The sequence below is a fragment of the Castor canadensis genome, chromosome 14, assembly GCF_047511655.1.
Source record: "Castor canadensis chromosome 14, mCasCan1.hap1v2, whole genome shotgun sequence".
Lineage (NCBI taxonomy): Eukaryota > Metazoa > Chordata > Mammalia > Rodentia > Castoridae > Castor > Castor canadensis.
The window spans coordinates 54,248,215-54,255,390 of record NC_133399.1 but is presented as its reverse complement, the minus strand read 5'-3'; positions in this window follow the sequence as shown (position 1 = coordinate 54,255,390).

Below are 7,176 nucleotides of genomic sequence, written 5' to 3'. Positions count from 1 at the left end.
ACAAGAATCAAATGACATACTACAGAACAGGGGAGAGTCTTTGCCAGCTATTCATCGGATAAAGGATTAATATTTAGAATATATAAAGAGCTCCACAAATTAAGCACCAATGAATAAATAACCCAATTAATGAATGGGCAAATGAACAGTTCTCAAAAGAAGAAATAAATACATGAAGAAATGTTCAACATCCTTAGCTGTAATGGAAATGCAAATCAAGATAACACTGATGTTCCATCTCACCTTGGTCAGAATGTCCACCTTCAAGAAAACAAACAAACACCGGTATAGAGATCGGGAGGATCAAAATTTGAAGCCAGCCTGGACAAATACTTCACATGACTCTATCTCAAAAAACCCCATCACAAAAAAAAACGGCTGGTGGACTGGCTCAAAGTGTAGGCCCAGAGTTCAAATCCCATACCACACACACACACAAAGAAAACAGACAACAAATTGCTGGGAAGAATGTAGGGGAAAGAGGAACTCTTATATACCATTGGTGGGAATGTAAATTAGTGCAACCACTCTGGAAAGTGGTTCCTCAAAACCACTTGGAGGTTTCTCAAAAAGTAAAATTAGAACTACCACATGATCCTGCTATATCACTCCTGGGTACACATCCAAAGGTATGTAAGTCAGCATACAATAGAGACACCTGCACACCCATGTGTATAGCTGCACTATTCACAATACCAAATGATGGAATCAATGTAGGTGCCCATCAACTGATGAATGGATACAGAAAATGTGGTAAATATACACAGTGGAGTATTATTCAGTCATAAAGAAGAATAAAATTATGTTATAGAACTGGAGATCATTATGTTAAGCAAAAAAATCAGTCTGTGAAAGACAAATGTTGCATGTTCTCTCACATATGCAGAACATAGACCTAAAAAAATAAAATGACATGAGTGTAAAATGGGGACTGTTTTGGATATGACCGGTGGTTTTTTACATACATGTGTGAGAATAGAATAATGAAATCCTTTAGTAACTGTTTTTAAAAGGTGTTAATAAGAATTTGATCAAAGTACATTGTACATGTATGGAAATATTACAATGAAACTCCTTTATATAATTAATATATACTAAAAATAGGACAATGGGCCAGGTACAATGGGCTACTATAATCCCAGCACTCAGGAGGTTATGGATCATGAATTCGAGGAAGCATGGGCTACATAGCAAGACCCTGTTTCGAAAACAAAAACAAGAACACAATGGCAATTTATTAATTTACACTGAGAAATGTAACTATGAATCAGAGAAAGTGATTGTGTCTGCTTAGCCACTTGGCATTTTCTGCTTGAAGTTTGACTGTGGCAATTCATTAATCAAAAAAATCACTTCCTGAGCACTGAATCAGGTTAGGAAGCTCTAGTTTAAATGTATAATGATCTCAGCCTCTGATCATCCTTGGGAAAGCTGTCTTCTTATGCATAAACGTGATGTCTCACTCCTTTCATTGTACCAATACTTCTGAATGTGTGGTCTGTGGAGGGCTCTGCTAGTGCAAAACTATTTGCAACACCCTCATTGTGTTTCTTTTATCAGTGATTATAAATTTTGTCACAACACTCAACGTGTCTTTTTAATGTTTTTAGTAGTTTAGTAGAAATATATAAAAAGTATATATTTATTATTATGTTGAGGAAAACATTTGTGTTAGCTGGAGGCCAAACAGGCTACTTTTTTTGTGGAACACTATTTTTACTTGAACAAACATCTACTAAATGAACGGTTGGCATATATTCTCTAAAAAATGAGTAAAGTAAGAGGTCAATTCAAGGAAAACAGCTGAATGTCTGTGGTCAATGGTCAAATTTGAACTTTCCTGTTAAAATTTTAATCTACCATGTTGACCTTCCCAATACTTGTGGACCTTTCTAATGAAATCCATGGTGACACTAACACATGCTATTTTTTGGTATCGTACCATAAAATGTGTTGACACTTGAGAGGTATGCCAAATTCAAAGAACCAACATTTTCCAATTGACCAATCCATGATGTTAAGCTATCATGCATGCATAAATGACCCAAAATAAAAGATGTAAAAGAGTACAAAAAAGTTTCTTGAGGGACTGGGAGTTTAGTTCAGTTGTAGAGTGCTTGCATAGCATGTACAAAGCTCTAGGTTCAAGCCCTAGCACTACACTCACACATACACACACAAATAAGTTCAATGATAAGAATGAAAATTGCACATTGCAACTAACCTTTGAAAAATTAGTACTTGTCAAATTTGGATGTAGCATCTAAGAAGAATATATAAAAATTTCTGAAAAGGCTATTGAAATACTCTCTTACCAGTATCTCATAATACTGCAACAGATTGAAAGTAGAAGTAAATATGGTAATCTGTAGATATCCTCTATTAAATCACATTAAAGTTATTTGCAAAAATATAAAAGAATGCCATTTTTATTATTTAGAAAATGTAATTTTAATGAAATATTTTTGGTTACATGTAATTTTTTTGCTTTATTGATGAATAAGAAATTTAAATTTCAATACTATAAAATATCAACACTACCAACATAAAAAAAAGCTGGGAGTATAACAATGAGTAACACACCCTCTCTGTTCTCAGGGATCTCAATTATGAGAGACTAACAGCATGCTAACTCACCTCAGTATCTAGTGATGTGTTGTATTTACTCAGATATTTATGGTTTCTGTTATTTTTCATTTCTGGTTTTCTGATTTTCCTTCTGGTATTATTTCCCTTGTGTTGGAAGAATTTTCCTTTAGCAAGTCTTACTTTCTTCTGTTCCTTTACTGATAATTTCTATTTTGACTTCTGTTTCAAGAGTTTTTTGTGTCATTGCTTGTTTGAGCATTTCTATAATAACCAAGGCCTTCTTCAAATAATTTTCATATCTGTGTCATTTTATCAGTGATGGTTAATTATCTTTTTCCATGCAAGTTGAGATTTTAGGATACTTCATATGCCTAATAATTTTAGACTGTATATGGGCATTTTGAATATTATAAGTCTGTGTATATCCTATGGATAATGTTGATATTTTTGTTTTTTTGCAAGAACTTGTACTCATTAGGTATAGGCTGCAGGTTCCAACCACCCCTTCTGTAGGCTGTGTTCCAAAGTCAGTCTTGTTTTCAAATCCTTTGTAATGCTATTTGGGTGCCCCAGTGAGAAGTTGATTTGGGACCTGAACCTGAACAGGAGAACTGTCCATCACAGTTCTCCAAGTCTTTGGTGTGCTCATTAGAATCAGATGTAAAATGTGTAGTCAGGCACAAGTCCAAGAGTTCATGAACAGCTTATGGGTTGCTTGGCTGAGCCTCTCCTGTCCCACTACCTTTCCAGTACTTTTTGGTTCCCTAGAGCTTCCCATTTCATTTCTCTGCCCAGAAACTTCCTACTTACAATTTCACTGTCAAGAAACTGCCCATTTCCCCAATTGTGCCAGTGGAGGTGGTGGTGGGTGAGGAGAGAGAGAGAGACAGAAAGAGGGAGAGAGAGAGAGAGAGAGGAGAGAGATACTCTTTCCCTCAGGCTGCTACAGCTTTTTGTTGCTCTGACAGGAATGTCTGGGGGCTGCCAAAAGCAAGGGACTGAAGAAAAAGAGAGAACAACAACAACAAAAAAAACCGAAAGAGGGAATTTATTTCCACTGTGTTTCAGGTGTTCTCTTTTCTACCGCATGAGCCAGAACCAGATTTCCAGGTTTTGAGCCAAGCTGAGTTTAGGCTAGAGGAACTCAAAGGAAAACAAGGTGATATTCTGACAAGTTTGGTGGTGCTTCAAATTTTGATATTCTTTGATCCACTCTAAATAGCTGTGCTATGAGTTCTGTTTAGATTTTTGAAACTGTGTTCTGTGGGAGAGGAAATTTGCATGTGTTTACTTCATTTTACTGGGAACCAGTACCTTTTATCCTTCTTGAAATCTCTGTTTTAATGGCTTTCTCTGTTTTTTCATTTTCTGCTAAAACTTCCTTTGGTACTGAAATAAAATTTTCTCCTTCCTTCCTTCCTTTCTGAAATCAAAATTTCTAAGAGCTCAGATTTGGTTCTCTTCTTTTCTCTGTATGTTCTCTCTTGGAGAGGTCATCCATTTCCAGGGCACACAGCAGCCTTTGGGACAGATATTCTTATATACAGGGAAAATTTTTTTCCATCCTGGGGGATTGAACCCAGGGCCTTGTACATGCTACATAAGTTCTCCAGCACTGAGTAACATCCCCATCTCAGGGAATCTTTATTTTTGCCCTCTCACCAGAGAGGTAACCTCCTTCTGGATGTTAATTTGAATTACTACTCCGTTTCAATTTCAAAATATCATCTCCTTGCTGTTTGGATGGTATTACTGTTCTTCCACCTGAAACTCAGCTGAAATCCTTGTACAGTCAATTCTGTTAAGACTATGTATATATGCGTTCCTAAGTTTCATCATGCTATGAAAAACCATGAATAAAAATCATGGGGTTTATGGCAGAAATGGGATTAGGATATAATACTCAAAATCTTAAACCAGATAAAGAAAAGATAAAATGACAGCACAGTTTTACACGTCAGTGGTTAGGAAACCACTGACATAAGTATGTTAATAAATATGGTACTTTACCTTCAAAAAGACATGAAGCTTGCTTGTCGAAGTGGGCAGAATGTGAAGCGGTAGAGTAAGTCATCTGAAAACTGAGTTGTGGATGTAGCTCATAATACACACAAACTGAAGATGCTGGTTGGTGTTGTTTGTATTTTACCTAGTGCTTTTACAGATAAAATGGCACATAAACAAATGGGAAATTGGTATTATGCTCATACTATTTCCTAATATATTTATCATATTGAAATAAATTTGAATCTTTAAAATGTGTTACAGCACAACTGATTACACTTAATTTTACTTATTGCTCTCTTCAGTCCCCTGTATATGGTAACTTTTTAACACCTGACTTTTTTTCCCTTCAAAGTCTCATATTCAATCATATTCAAAGTTTCTTTTCTTTTTTGTGGCAGGACTGGGGTTTGAAATCACGGCTTCACAATTGCTAGGCAGGCACTCTACCACTTGAGCCACTTGGCCAGTTCTCAAAGTTTCTTAACAGGTTCTTTTCATCAGTCTCCTAAATGGTCTCCTTCTATTACTTCTTATCCTGCCACCAGGTTCTTCTTTTATATACATATGTATGTATCTCAATACATATCAATTACATAAACATTAAAAAGTACATATAATCAAAATATAATTTAAATTATCCCAAATCATTTTTGTTAGAGGTAACCATTGTAAAAAGTGTGTATCTATCTATATATATATATAATATGTATTATATGTACTAGCTACTTGGGAGACTGAAGCAGGAGGACAGCAAGTTTGAGGCCAGCTTGGGAAACTCAAAAATAAAAAAGGTTGGGGATACAGTGTGGGAGACCAGTAACCAAATAGACTGAGAAGAAACTTTGACATGTGTAAGGCCGTGTCAAATACCTTTGTGCTGAGAAGGCAAGGCCTGGCACAAAGGATGTGAGCATGGTTCAGCAAGGCTGCATGCAAGTAGGGAGACTGAAGCATGAGCATGGCTCTGTCAAAGGGCCCCTTGGTTGCTAGGTAGGGACCCAGCCAAGAGGAGGCAAGGTTCAGCAAGGCTGCCTTGCAGGGAAAACAGGGCACGCTGACCTAGTCAGGTTAGTCTGCAGTAAATAACAACATGCCACAGCTGCCCTTGTTCCTGCTGCCTCTGAGAACTCGACCTGCATTTCACACTGCTTTTCCATACATGCTGTATAAATAAATGCGCTTGTAGTTGGAGGGGGTCACCGGCATCTCTCATCAGGAGTGCTGGACCCACACAGTCCCAAGCTTTTCTGTATGTCTGTCTTTGTGTCTTTTTTCTCATTCGCCAGTCGCTCCCAGTCAGGTCAAGGGACCTGCACACGCTGGCCATGAGACTACACTCAGTGGTAAAGCGATTGTCTAGCATGCAATACGCAGCACTACAAAAATAATTTAAAAACATGGGATTGGTTCCCCCCATCAATATATTAGGAATATCCTTTCAAGTCAATACATATAGGTTTGCAGTATAATTTTTTGTTGTAGTAACTATACATAACAATGCTATCTTAACCATTTTTAAGTGTATAGTTCAGTGGCATTAAGTGTACATTCATGTTATTGTGCAACTATTCTTCAAAACCTTCATCTTCTCAAACTGAAAGTCTATACCTATTAAACTGCATCATTTTTAATGGTTTCCTAAAGCCATCCCTTAAATGTATGTAATTTCTTTCAGACATTCCTGTTATACTTTCAAAGTTTCTATTTTCTACTATGACAATGTTCCACAGGCTCTCTTGTGTATACATCTTGCGCATGTATTAATGATTTTCACAGGACAGACTCCTGGAAGTGGCACTTGCTGGGACCTGGAGGAGGAACTGGAACAGTTTCTTCCAATTTACACCATGTATGAGGTAGGGAAACAGACTCTGGACATCAGCATTGTGTTAGTATGTGTTGCTAATTTTTAATTTTGTTGTCGCTACTTATCAGTCTGATAGGTAAAGGGTTTTGTAGGTTTTTTTGCTGTTTCTTTTTTCCTTCTCTGGTGCTAGAGATGGAACCCAGGGCTTTGTGTATACTTGTAGTTATTTTAAACTCAGTTTGGATTATTGGTACAGATTCGATTTTTCAATCACATCGTTATTATTTTCGTGCTTTCAAACTCGGAAGATGGGTCAGTGCAGAAACAGAGACACTTATAAGTTAAACAAGCAAGTTACATCATCCTACGCTCATTTTGCAAGCATTAGGCAGTCATTTTATGGCCAGGTACAAATACCAGGAAGGGTGTGGAGCCATTCCAGCATTCCCATGGCTTCCTTTCCTTCCCCAAGTCAGGTTCTCATCTTCTCATCTCTTGGGGAAAGCCGATGAGCAGTTTCGTCTGGGTGGTTCCCAAATTCCTCTGGCATCAGTATCCCTAGATCTGATCCGGAGCTTGCGTTTGGATTCGCTGACCGTCCTTCGGAACCCCGCTTTATCACGAGTCTAGGTCCTACAGCATCTGCCCACAGCACCCTGCACTAGGCTACAACAAGAACCAGTCAACACATTACGGTGTTAACCAAACGGAAAAGGAAAATACCAGCAGGAGATCCGGTTAAGCCACCACAGCGCCTTCAAGCTCCGGCTTGG